A 13,916-nucleotide genomic window follows, 5' to 3' on the forward strand; every position below is an offset into this window, starting at 1 on the left:
ATCTGTCTTGTCCCCTCACTTCCTTCCCTCAAGACCTACACCATCCCCCTCTGAGTCTCAAATCAGGGCAGCCCTAGTGCCCCCACCTATCTTAATCAGATGAGAATAATCAGAGATGATGTATTTAAAGAAGCCTTGGGCGAGCAATTACCAATAGCTCAATTTCATTTACAAGGGACTTTCACTGTTATCTCAAACAGAAGTAGAGGAGACAACTGTTACCCCCATTTACAGATCTGAAGAAAACAGAGGGATTAAATGCTCTGTTTGTGGTCACACGTATTGGATGTGTCAGAAGTGGCATTTAAAGTCAGGACATGTTTTACAAAACAGAAATGGGCTCACAGACTTCGAAAACAAACTGATGGTTACCAAAGGGGAAGGGTGGCAGAGAGGGATAAATTAGGAGTTTGGGATTAACATACACACTCTACTATATATAAAATAGCTGATCAACAAGGACCTACTGTATAGCACAGGGAACTCTACTCAATATTCTGTAATAACCTATATGGGAAAAGAATCTGAAAAAGAATGGATATATGTATAACTAAATCACTTTGCTGTACACCTGAAACTAACACAACATTGTAAATAAATTAAACTCCAATATAAAATAAAAATTAAATTACAGTTTTTAAAAATAAAAAAAATAAATTCGGGACATGTCTTTTAAGTCTGTCAATGTCCTTTTTCCTATACCAGGTTGACTCTTGGTAGCTAATGGTGATAATAAAGCTATTTTTATTTATGAAAAAGGAAAGATATGTCAATATTTATATTTAGATTTTTTTCCTACTTATTACTACCTTGAAGGGTAAATTCTAATTATTACTACCTTGAAGGGTACAAAATATGGAAAATGTTTTTGTCTTATCTGTCTTATCTTCCTGAATTTGGGATAGACTTTAGGATTATTATTGGCCATCTAATGTGTTTATGTTTATCACAGTGAAAACCAGTTAACCTTTTGGGTATTTAATAAAAACCCATGTGTATTTTAGAAAAACTACCCAAAGTGTCGTATATTGGTAGCAGTATATTGACATATAAAAGATAACATGTTATTTTTAGGCATTCCTGGAATTGTGAAACTTAGATAGCATATTTATTTTTAAAATGTGTTTATTTAGTGCTTTATATGCATTATAAGCCTAATGAAAACTCTGGAACGAGTGTGTAAGAACTGCCATTTTAATCTCCGTTTTATTTTATTTTTATTTTTTAAAATAAATTTATTTATTTACTTATTTATATTTTGGCTGCGTTGGGTTTTCGTTGCTGTGCACGGGCTTTCTCTAGTTGCAGTGAGTGAGGGCTTCTCTTCGTTGCGGAGCACGGGGTCTGGGCCAGCAGGCTTCAGTAGTTGTGGCACGTGGGCTCAGTAGTTGTGGCTCGTGGGCTCTAGAGTGCAGGCTCAGTAGTTGTGGTGCATGGGCTTAGTTGCTCCGCGACATGTGGGATCTTCCCGGACCAGGGCTCGAACCTGTGTCCCCTGAATTGGCAGGCGGATTCTTTTTTTTTTTTTTTTTTTAAATAAATTTATTTATTTATTTTTGGCTGTGTGGGTCTTCGTTTCTGTGCGAGGGCTTTCTCTAGTTGCGGCGAGCGGGGGCCACTCTTCATCACGGTGCGCGGGCCTCTCACTGTCGCGGCCTCTCCTGTTGCGGAGCACAGGCTCCAGACACGCAGGCTCAGTAGTTGTGGCTCACGGGCCTAGTTGCTCTGCGGCATGTGGGATCTTCCCAGACCAGGGCTCGAACCCGTGTCCCCTGCATTGGCAGGCAGATTCTCAACCACTGCACCACCAGGGAAGCCCAAGCAGGCGGATTCTTAACCCCTGCGCCACCAGGGAAGTCCTATCTCCATTTTAAAGATGATGAAACTAAGGCCTAAGTTGGTGTGACCAGGGCCACCCAGTTCATTCGTGGCCACATCAGTCAGGGTCCCGGCAGGAGGAAGAGGACACACTCTAACTGGATCTTGTCAGCAGAATTCAATAAAGGAACTCTTTACAAAAGTCGGAAAAATGCAAGGGACATTGTGGAGTTTTGGGGAGCTACCTGGGCCTGTGAAAGAGAGAGGAGGGCGCAGTCACCAGAACCTGGAGAGAGACACCTTTGGGGGGAAGAGACGGCAGCCTGCGGTGACCTAGGAAGGAGTCGGGGGAACTAACAACCAACCTCTCTCTCCTCCTAGAGATCCCTGTTGGCCTTACGTAGGCCAGAAGACAACGGAGCCTGTTGATGTGTATACAGGTCAGTCTCCCGCGGCACAGGGCAGGGCAGAGTCCCATAGGGCGTGGCTCTGGGGTGGGTTAAGCAAGCAGAAGATAACCAGCACAGAGATGAGTCATGGTTAAGCCTCAGACTTCCTGTCTCCTATTTCTTCCTATGCTCTTTCCATAACACCGTGGCTTAGACACACTGGGTCTTAGCAGAGAATTCCAGAGACAATCCCTCCAGAGACCACCCTTAGGGCCACAGCATCCCTCAGCGTTAAACTTTAAGCTAGCTTCCTAAAAACTTTACTGTGAGTATTAACCTCTACATGAGGACATACAATCCAATGGGACCTGCAAATCAGACAGAGTCAGGAAGCTGGTGTGCAGGCCAGGCCAAGATGGCGGCAGGGCTGGCAGTTGGAGAAAGCCTACGCTGGAGTCATCACTGGTTCTTGGCCATCACATCTTGGCAGAGATGCCCCAGAGCCTTTAATGCAGCTACAGTGGGCATTAGCTACAAGGCTGGCGAAGTTTCAACAAGAAAAGAGTCTACTATCTTTTGCATCTGGCAATTAAAATATCTTGAAAGAAAGATTTCATCTCACAGCATTGTCTATAACAATATAATTTGCGCTTGGTTACTCTGGCTTTATTTTTATGTAATGCTCCTGGCATGAAACTCCAGGTTTTATGAAAAGAAATTATCTTGGGGCGTTGGAGCATTCTGCTTTGGATGAGTTCTTTATTCACCTTTATCCTTGGTTTGATGGGGGCGAAAGTCATAAAAGAATTTAATGACAGTGACCTCTTCCAAACCCAGGAGCTATGAGAGCAGTGTAATGAGAAATGCAAAACCCAGTGTTCTCATAGAACACAAACTCACCCACAAGTCATGGAGAAAGAATTCTCAGTTCCTGTCCTAGCAGAATTGTTTCCAGAGAAATGAAGTTATGGTTACATGCAGCTCTATGGTCTGAGTGGTCATGTTCCCCAAAGAAGTGTAACTGCTAGAGCCTATAGTGACTTTGCTCTGAGTTCAATAAAGCCAGTCACTCCTCCCACCTCTCACCCAAATAAGATCCTATGCTCTTGCATTGCCCCCCAGGACTGAGGAATATTTTTCCCAGTTCCACTATTAAGCAGTTTCCCTGGTACCATTGGAATCAACCAAAGAGGCACAAAGGTAAACCCATGGATTCTCATGGCAATGGCTCTGGCACAGTGGTCTCCTGGCTGTTTCTGCCTCAGGGCTTTTGCACTTGCTGATCCCTCTTTTTGGACTACTCTTACCCCAGATTTCTTCATGGGGTGAGAATATACACAGAAGTGGAATTGCTGGATCAAATGATAATTCTATGTTTAATTTTTTGAGGAGTTGCCCTACTGTTTTCCACAGTGGCTGCACAATTTTACATTTTCACCAGCCCACCTAACGTACTTTTACTTATATATCTTGTGTAATGTCCCTACTCTTTTTTTTTTTTTTAATATTTATTTACTTTTATTTAGGCTGTGCTGGGTCTTTGTTGCGGCATGCAGGATCTTTAGTTGCAGCATCCGTACTTCTTAGTTGTGGCACGTGCACTCTTAGTTGCGGCATGCAGGATCTAGTGCCCCAACCAGGGATGGAACCCGGGCCCTTACCCACTGGACCACCAGGCAAGTCCCCGTAGTGTCCCTACTCTTACTTGAATGTAAATTTCGCAAAGGGAGAGATTTGCTTCCCAAATGCCTAGAACCTTGCTTGGCACTTGGTAGTTGGTGATCAGCCAGTATTTGTTTAATGAATGCAACTGTTTCGGTGCCTCTGACCTCATTTGCATCATCCTGAACCCCTTAATGCCAGCTTCATGCCGTCGGAGCCGTTCTCAGCCCACCTCCTCAGAGGCTCCCCGCTTCCCCCACGCGTGCCTCTTGCAACACTTCTTCCTTTCTGCTTTGTATTCTGGTTATCGGTGAACTTGCCCCATCTCTCCCTCTGAATCCTAAGCTCCTTAATGTTAGGGCGCACTGTTTGTTTATTGTCGTTCTTCTGCCATCTTTCTGGCCCAGGGAATCTATTCTCAACCCACACTCGTTAGAAGGATGTTCTGAATACCTGAGCGACACTGGGGGCTGGGCTTGGGCACTCCAGAGCTCTCTAAAACCAGTCCCCTCCCAAGAATCCCAGGCTATGTGGCCTCTGCACACGCCTCTGAGGCTGGCCCTCCTGGGTCTGATGAGGGCATTGGACCAATGACTTCTTGGGTTCCTCTTAGATATTAGGCATGCTGTGGGGCCACCTCTTTGACAGAAAGAGCATGGTCCTCATCTTTGAGAGCCCACAGTCTGATGTGAATAAAATAAATATGTCAGAAGAGGTTAAGGACTCAAAGGAAGCCTGTGCCCAGAGCTGTCCTCGCCTGGATGGACGGTGTACCCAGCCTCTCCTTCTCCCAGTCATACTACCCGCTTGCTGGGGCTTCAGAGCACACAACACCAGGAAACTCAAGGGGAATGCATGCACTTCCCATTCTGGTGGAGAGAAAAAAAAAAATCTTTACAGCTCACGTGATTTCATTGGTTATTTTAAACTGTTTATTTTTTCTGTCCCATCCTCAGGGAATAAACATTTGCTGGCAAAACTTGGACTTTGGCGTCTTCCCCCCTTTGCTTAGCTATTTGTGTATAAATATGACTTGAGTAAAATCTCGAAAGGACTGCCAATCCTGCCTACCCCGCTCCCATTCCCTCTTATTTCGTAAGAAAGACTTAATGAGTTTGTACCCAAGAGTGGAATGTTTCAATGACACTTAAAGCCCTCCACGTACTTAAAAAAAACTCTTTTCAAATGCATAAACAATGCACTAACAATAGTTACAGATTATTAAACAAATCACTCAGAGTCCAACAACCCTGACAAAATGCTTTTTATTTTTACTGATTACCTTCCAGTTTTACCCTTATGAGTACATAGTTTACACCGTGGTAATCAGACCGTATAATACCACTTTGCATGCTACATTTTCCTTTTAACCTCTGTAAACAAATACACATTTCAACAAATGTATTATTCTTAAATATTACCGTTTGGTAAATCCAGGTCAGATCTGTCACTGATTGATTGCCGAGTGAGTGGGTACTGGGCTGTATAGGATACAGAAAGATAGAAGTTGTCCCTGCCCTCAAGGAGTTTACAGTCTCTCGGAGAGATAAGACATGCATACAGGAAACAATCTCGGACAGTCGGTAATTACATGGAAAGGTGTGTGCGCGGTACAGATGACAATGCACTCGTGGTAAGCAGGCGTTCTGTGTGGTGGAGAGTTTCTCAAGGGTTGGGGAACTGAGAGAAGCCTGCCTCCCCTTGAAGGTGAGAGGGTGATGTGATGAGCAGCTCTGAAGAGGCCCAGGGAAGGGAGGGGAGGGACGGTTCAGATAAGGATGAATGCTCGAAGGGACTGAATACAGGGGACATACAGTTAGTTTGGAAACCACTGGAGCAATTAACCCCACAGGTACAGAAGGTGACTTTGTTGGGGAATGGTAGGACCAAAGACACGAAGATGCTGAGAACGAGAAAGAGAGTTGGAGTTGCCCGAAAGGGGGACAGAATACAAAGTCGATGTGACTGGGATGCCGGAGAGGGATACGGGGGAATCAGTGTTGTTGTCTCAGTGGTGTAGCGGGAGTGCAGGTGCTTGCTGCTGCTGTTGTTTTGTTTTTGAGATAAATGGCATCTATCTATCTAGATGTAGCCAGTAGATCTGGGGAGGTTTAAAGTACTGGGGAGCAGGAGGTGGAAGGGAAGCAGGCCCTGGGCCTTGGGGAGGGATGGCACGCCAGGACTCACAAGTAAACACACAGGTCAAAGCAGGACCTCTCTCCTCTGGTTTATTGCTCTATTTCTGCCTAGAGCAGTGCCTGGCACCGAGGGAGTCCTTATAAGTACAGTATTTGTTGAGTGAGAGCTGAATCAAGTCTAGTTTTGCAAAATTTCTGTACAAAGTCCAGCAAATCTCAATTCCTCCTCCAGGCCTCAGTGTCAGCTCGCTATGATGGAGTTATTTTTCCAAGCGCTCCTCATGGCCCTTTTGGGCCGGGTCAGGCCGGGAAGCCACATGAGTCTCACTAATCCTGAGCCTTGCTGAGGCCTGTAATGATTGGCACTGGGGGACAATGACTTAAGATCCCACTTAGTCATCCTGGCAGCTGCTTCCTGCCTCCCTTCCCTCGTTGCCTTCTTGGGTGGGAAGAGGATATTGCCCAGACTCATCAATTACTACCACTGGAAGGCAGCTTACCCAGCGGCACATGCGCCCCTGTCATCAGACAGATGAACTGAGTCAGGCCCAGAAGGGAGTGGGGCTGATCCAAACACAGGGCTGTCTGGAATCAGCTCACAGGCCAGCCTCATCCACACAAAAATTTAACAAATATCACTGAGCATGTGCTACGTGTCAGGCGCTGCTTCGGTGCTGGAGATACAGCAGTGAGCAAACAGACAAAACTGCGGAGGTGGGGAGAACAATCTTCAACCAGATAACTAAGGTGGACGGTGAGAGGAGTCAGGGCAAAAGCAAGGGGGTGGGGAATGGGGCTCTCAATTGTAGGGAGGTGGTCAAGGAAGGCCTTGGCAAGAAAATGACATCAGAGCAAAGCACTGAACAGGAAGCAGGAGGGAGCATGGGGCTGTCTGGGTGAAGAGTAGTGCCAAGGCCCTGTGGTAGGAGTGGACCTGGCACGTTCCAGGAACAGTGAAGAGTGATGTGAGGGGAGAGTAAGAGGAAATGAGGCCTGAGGGGTAACGGGGGCAGGGTGCATGCAATCTCAGAGTCCCCATGTGAGGCCTTTGGCTTTTATTCTTCCCACTCACTGCCCATTGTCTAATTCATGACCCAACCTTTTCCTGTTGACTCTCAAGGGCGCTGGGATGTCTGTGGGCAGAGAGGAGAATGGGGCAGCCAACAGGGCTCTTGAAAGCATATGGCAGTGGCGTGGGCAGCTGCCTGGGCCACCTGTGCTGTGCCCGCCTCCGCACTCCTGCTCCAGAAGTCTTTCAAGCCGACAGGACAGAGTGGCATCCCATTTCAGGATAAGGAGAAAGAGCAGAGATGCAAAGCAAAGCCAAATCAATTGAGTATGTAGAATCTTTAAAATATCGGAGAAGAGTGGGACTTCCCTGGTGGTCCAGTGGTTAAGACTCTGAGCTCCCAATGCAGGGGGCCCGGGTTCGATCCCTGGTCAGGGAACTAGATCCCTCATGCTGCAACTAAGAGCCCTCATGCTGCAACTAAGAGCCCACATGCTGCAACTAAAGATCCCGCATGCAGAAACTAAGACCCAGTGCAGACAAATAAATAAATAAATATTAAAAATAAATAAATAAATAAAATGTCGGAGGGGAATGAGTTCATAGCTGAAGCCAGTGCAAAGGGCTGAGTCAGACTCCAGCAGCGCCCATGCCTTGGCTGAGTGAAGAATAGAACAAGTATTGATGTACACGTGCCTGGCAAACACTGATGCCCAATGGCAACCATTTTATTAACTCGGGCTTCTAATCTCTAGTGTCCCATGGTTCCTGTCAGCGCTCCATGCCCACATGAACGAGGCTCCTGCTCCAAATGGTTTGCCAGGGACCAGTATGGCTGCCAGGCCCCGGGTGGGCAGCTGAGGCAGTTGGTTGATTAGCACAGTAGGTTTAGAGCAAACTCCTGCCTGCCAGGGATCCCACCGCCCAGAAGAAGCTGTTACACACCCCAGGGCAGAGCCAGGTGGGCAGATCTGTTTCCTTGAGCATCTCACTCCCTCCTGGTGACCAGGTCCTCTGCTCTGTGATGACCTGAGAAAGGTCTGGGTAGAGCTGGAATCAAGGGTCAGAGCACTGTAGAGTTCAGTCAAGCTGGTCTTGAGCCCTGGCTCTGGCTATAATTCTCATCTATGTTCCCCACCCCTCCCCCAGGAGGGTCCTGTTCACGAGTCAAGGCCAACTCAATTCCACAATTTTTTTTCTTTTCCAGCTGCCAGGCATTTTATCTGAGGCAGGGAATATTAAGATTGATAAGGCAGGAACCTTCCCTTCAGAGATTTGAATCTATTGTGTATGTGTGGAGTACACACATGTGTGTATATGCACATTAACTCACACATGCTTGTGGGAGGCTGCCTGAGATATTAGTGGGAAGAATCCTGAACTTGAGTGAGATGGCTCTGTCCCAAGTCCCCGGGGGCCTTTGGGTGTACCACTTGTCTTCTTGAAGTCTTGGATTCCACTGCTGTTCAGCAGGGGTAATAATGAAGCTTGCCCTGTCTGCATTAGCGGGCTTGTTGGGAGGACCAGAGGGGCAATGCTCATAAGTGGGAAAGTACTCAACACACACACAGGATTGTGTACTCATGAATGTTCATACCGTGTATGTGAACACAGAAATGCACAGTTATCTGCATGAGCCAAAAAGAATAGGCTAAAATCAAAGAAGGGGCACCAACAGTAGCAGGAGAAGAAACCTGAGAAAGATTCAGGATGTCATTCCAAATGCATCTCCATATGTGGGCATATTGGTTGATGTAGGGCTGTGTGTTGCCCAAACCCTTGAAGGCCCAGCCCTCCAGAGTCCCCCTAGCTCTCTAGCAGAGCAAGAATGTCCCTCCTCAGTCTGAGGAGGCTGCATCCTCCCCAGGTCAAGGCCATCATTATCATCAGCTACAGCCGTTATTGAGCACGTACTAAGGGTGAGGCATTGAGGCTACGAGGAGAACTAACATTTAGGAAGTACCCAGGACCAGATGCACAACACCACGCAAACATTTTGCAATCATTATCTCACTTCATTGTTGACCATAGCTCTGCAAGATAGGTATTGCTGTCTTCATTTTATGGAATAATAATAACAAATACTATTATTAAATGCTTACAAAGTGTTTAACACGAATTAATGCACTTAATCCCCACGATAGCCTTGTGAGGTAAGTACTATTATTTATCCCCACTTTTTGGAGGAGGAAACTGAGACAAACTGAGGTTAAGTAACTTTTCCAAGGTCACACAACTGGTATGTGGTTGTGCCCAACTGCCTTTTCTTGCTCAGATTACTCCCTTGCTTTTTCTAATCTCTGTGCTATATCACAGGGAACTACATTTCCCAGGCTCCTTTGCTCTCCAGTTTCCAGGTTGATTCAGCCAATGGCAAGCACTAATGGAAGCTTGGAGAAAGGGAAGAGGAGAGAAGCCAGAGTATTTTTCCCTATCCCTCTCTCTGCTTCCTGTGGTGTCTCTGGTAACAGCTGTGTCTCCCGTGGCTCCTGTATCTGCTCCACAGGCCCTTGCTCCATGGTCCCAACTCCCATCAGGCAACCTTATGGGGTTCTAGATTCCATCACATGGCTCCCACTCTACGCTTTAGCAATAGTACATCCTCCTCTTGTTGCACCCCCAGTAGAGCAGCTTCCTATTTTTGCATTAAGCTACTTAGTCCTTCCATATCATGTCACCAATTCCCTGTATTAAATCCCCTCTGCTTAAAAGACCTAGAAGACTTTCCATTTGCCTGAGTGTATCTTGCTGATATCCAGAAAAAATGACTGTAGAGTCCATAGTCTTAATCTTTTCAGATGAGAAAACTGACTCAGACTTACTTCAGGTTGTAAAGCCAATGAACTATAAAAAAAAGAGCCAAGAAAAGTTGGGAAAAGAAAGAAAATAAGAGGCTGTCCTTTTAGATATCAAAACATACCTTGAAGCTATAGTAATAAAAACAATGTGTGCAGACATAGAATCAGTGGAATAAAACACTGGGACAGAATACAATCCAGAAACAGCTATGGGAATAAAAGAATATTTTACTTGTTAAAGGAGACATTTCAAGTAAATGAGGAAATGCTGCTGGAGGGATTAATTCACCCATAAATTTGAGAAAAGACCCCCAAATAAATTCCAGATGGATTGAGGAGCTAAACCATATGAAAGCACTAGAAATAAATACAGGAGAACTTTTTTTTTTTTTTAATCTTGAGATTAAGAAAGCTCTTCCCAAACAAGACTGAAAATACAAAAACCATAAAAGGATAAAGCTGACAGGCTTACAATTTATATAACAGTTTAAAATATAAAATTTTGGTGTGGAAAAGAACTCAAGGCTTTAAATAAGTTCTTGCCTAACTGGCTTTGTTTGGAATCTCCGAAATGCTCTGAAAATGGGAAGGGAAGCTGGGACTCGATTTCTTGGGTACTCTTCCTGTTCTTGAATGGGAGGAATTGTACATTTCTATCTAGCACTTCATCCAGCTCGAGGCACAAGGAGCCACCACACAAAGGTGGGGAGATCCTGCCTGCTCCCTCATGGGCAACTTTCATTGAGTCCTTAAACTGCAGAAAAAGAGATAAGCTCAAGCCAAAGGTATTTGGAAAGTGGAGATGAAGAGGGCAGAAATTCTGTACTCTTTTTAAAGAAAGTTATCCACGTGGCCTACTTATTTGCTCATGAGTGTTTGGGAGAGGGCTAGGGGGACAGAACAGAGAAGATTCTGAATAACTGATTAGTGGGCATCCAAAGCAGATGGGCGAGGAGACATCACCTAGAGCAGGAGGACAGCTAAACGGAGCACTTATTTCTTAATTAGTTTATATTAAAAAGTGTGATGCTTTCCTTCATACAGAAAACTTTATTTATTTTCTTCCTGTGGTGTAAACTGGGTCTCTAAATGGTTTCAATTCTTTTGTTTCTAGTTTATCATTTTCCACATTATTTTTTTCTGAATTAGAGTTTTTCTTTATATTATTTAAATACGTACAGCAACAAGTAAAATAAGTTCAAATATTAGAAGTTTCTGGTTCAACTGTTAATTGGACATTTTACCCTGACTCAGAACACTGGACTTTTTGTCCAAATGTGATTTGTCCTAAGGTTTGTTACCCTCATGGGATTTATTTAATGAAAGCATTCAAATAATAAGATTTGTTTTTGTTGGAAAAACTTGAAAAAGAATATGGTAGATCTATCCAAAGAATATCCATGATGCTTTTACAAAAAAAAAAAGCAAGTTCTAGGACATATGTATAGATATGTTCTCTCCTTTGTAAAAAAAGAAAAACAAAAAGAAACTTACATGTGACATATGTATATATGTCTATGAAAGGGTCTGAAAGGACGCTGCCCACAGTAGGTACCACCTGGGGAGTAGAGAATGAAGAGGGCAAGGAGAAGAGGTTTACCTTTTACCTTACGCATTTCTGTATTCTTTTTTCTTCTAGAAGCATATGCTACTATGTAATTTTTTATTCCAATGAAAAAATGCAAACAAGGCTAATGAGACACAGAGTCAGGATTTAAATCCAAGCTGCCTTCTGACCCCAGGCTCACCTGGTCATGGAGAAGATGGCACACACATCTGCCAAGAAGAGCCCACAGTTACTGAGTGAGAACTGTTGAGAATAGCATCTCAGGAGTCTGGTTGTGAGAGTGACCACCGAGCCATGGGGCAGGTGGAAAAGGAGGAGAGGACCTTCTAGGCAAGGAGAGGATGGGAGGAAAGAACAACAAAATCCTTAAGACAGAGTGGGGTTGCTCGGGACAACTGCTGGGCTGGAGGGCTCGGGCAGCCGAGTCCTAGGGGTGAGTGGCGAGGTGGGAAGAAAGCAGGTGTGGGCGGGCGAGGGACTGAGACTTGATCCAGCGCTCTGAGGAGAATGATCTAGATGCAAGTTCCCAAAGTGTCGTTTGGGGACCCCTAGGAGACCTCAAGACCCTTCCAGGGGCTCTGTGAGTTCAAAACTACTGTCACAACAATACTAAAATATTATTTACCTTCTTTACTCTCATGCTCTCATGACTGTGCAGTGGAGTTTTCCACAGGCTGCATGAAGTGTGATGGCGTCATCACTCTGATGTTAACATGTGATAGGGTATTTTTTAATGAATTCATAAATATTTTAAAAATTTCCCAGATTTCATTTCTAGTACAGTAAATATTGATAGATATAACCCACATAAACAAAACTCGCTGGGGTCCTCAGTAATTTTTTAGAGTGTAAAGGGGTCCTGACCCTCCCCAAAATTTGAGTACTACTCACCCAGAGAGAGTAGTGGTGGTGGGAATGAAGATGAAGGGACTGTGGCAGGAGCTTCTAGCTCAAGAGATTTCCAGGCAAACTGTTTAAGTGGATGCCTGTTTTCTTCTTACTGCATACAGTAAAACGCAAGAGGAGGGAGATAAACTGCGGGAGGGACTGTTAAACAAAAAGGAGCTAGGACTTGATGGCTTTACAAATTCTCAGCCTCTCCAGAGGTAAAAGATGCTAAAATTAAGAAATGGCTTCTGAGGAACGTTTAAGTCCAAGGGGATGTTCCAACAGAGGTCTAGAGATGGAGCAAAAGTTGTGACTGTAAGTCTTCTGTTAAGACCGCCGAAAGAACTAGGATAGTACCTCAGAATACCATGCAGACACACAAAGAGTTTTGTGAAACATGTATGCTTCACAGATTCTGTCCAACAGCAGAGACTCTGGAAAGCTTAAGGGCGTCATTGTTCCTTTGCTGTCTCAGCAGGAGGCCAAGGAGAAGGACTTATCTTGCAGAGGTTTGTGGGCGCAGCTTTTGTCTAGTGGAGAGAACCCCAATGAGAATCACAGGAGACTCACAAAGTTTTTGTGAGAATGATATCAGTAAAAACACTGCCAACTTAGACCGAAAGGGACAGGAGATAGTACAAACGGAAAAAAGGCCATTGGACCCCAAAATTCTACTGGCAGAAAAAAGGCTAAGAAACTACTCAGCTGCAAACCCATGGGCTACCCTTCATGAAAAGAAAGGCTCAGAGAACAGAACCAAGAACTCAGAGGGCATAGCCAAGAACCACAGAGAATTATTCCTAGTCCTTGAAACCTAGTTAAGTAAGTTCCACCATTTGCCTGCCGGATTTTGGAATTGCTATGACCCTTCGTGTGACTAATCTGTGGCTCCCGTTTTCCCCATTTTTGAAGAGACATGTCTACAGTGTTTATCCTATGCCTGTTCCACTAGTGTGTATATTCGTGCTGAGGTAGATAGCGTGTCTAGTTTCACAGGTGCACAGATTGAGAGGAAGTACGTTCAAGGAGCTATACCTAGATCCTGATCCACACCTGGTCCTCATTTAAATGATGACATTCTGGATATTGCACTGTTGCTGTAATGGGATGTGACTTTTGAGGACCTTCTGAGGGAGTGAATGTATTTTACACATGAGAGGGGATGTGAGTCATTGGGTTCAGAGGGCAGACTGTGGTAGGCAGCTTCTAAGAAGGTTCTCAAAGACCCCGACCTTCTGGTTTTCATGCTCTGTGTAACCTTTCCCCTTGAGTGGACCTAGTGCCTTTTTTTGTTTGTTTAAAAAATTTTTTTCTTTTCTTTTTTATTTATTTATTATTATTATTTTAAAATTTATTTTTGGCTGCGTTGAGCCTTCGTTGCTGCACACGGGCTTTCTCTAGTTGCGGCGAGCAGGGGCTACTCTTCGTTGCAGTGCCCGGGCTTCTCATTGCAGTGGCTTCTCTTGTTGTGGAGCACGGGCTTTAGGCATGTGGGCTTCAGTAGTTGTGGCACGCGGGCTTCAGTAGTTGTGGCTCACGGGCTCTAGAGTGCAGGCTCAGTAGTTGTGGCGCACGGGCTTAGTTGCTCCACGGCATGTGGGATCTTCCTGGATCAGGGCTCAAACCCGTGTCCCTGCATTGGTAGGC

The 13,916-nt window shown here is 45.0% G+C and overlaps 1 long non-coding RNA gene across 2 annotated transcripts in view; it reads left to right on the top strand.

Annotated features, from left to right (window-relative positions):
- Window positions 1-13,916, top strand: part of LOC132376530 (uncharacterized) — a 66,632-nt gene that overhangs the window by 24,246 nt on the left and 28,470 nt on the right. For both annotated transcript variants that reach the window (XR_009506344.1, XR_009506345.1), the window contains exon 2: window positions 2,200-2,258. This is a non-coding gene — a long non-coding RNA (uncharacterized LOC132376530). The remainder of the gene's footprint in view (window positions 1-2,199; window positions 2,259-13,916) is intronic.

This window comes from Balaenoptera ricei, chromosome 13 (assembly GCF_028023285.1).
Source record: "Balaenoptera ricei isolate mBalRic1 chromosome 13, mBalRic1.hap2, whole genome shotgun sequence".
In the NCBI taxonomy this organism is placed as follows: domain Eukaryota; kingdom Metazoa; phylum Chordata; class Mammalia; order Artiodactyla; family Balaenopteridae; genus Balaenoptera; species Balaenoptera ricei.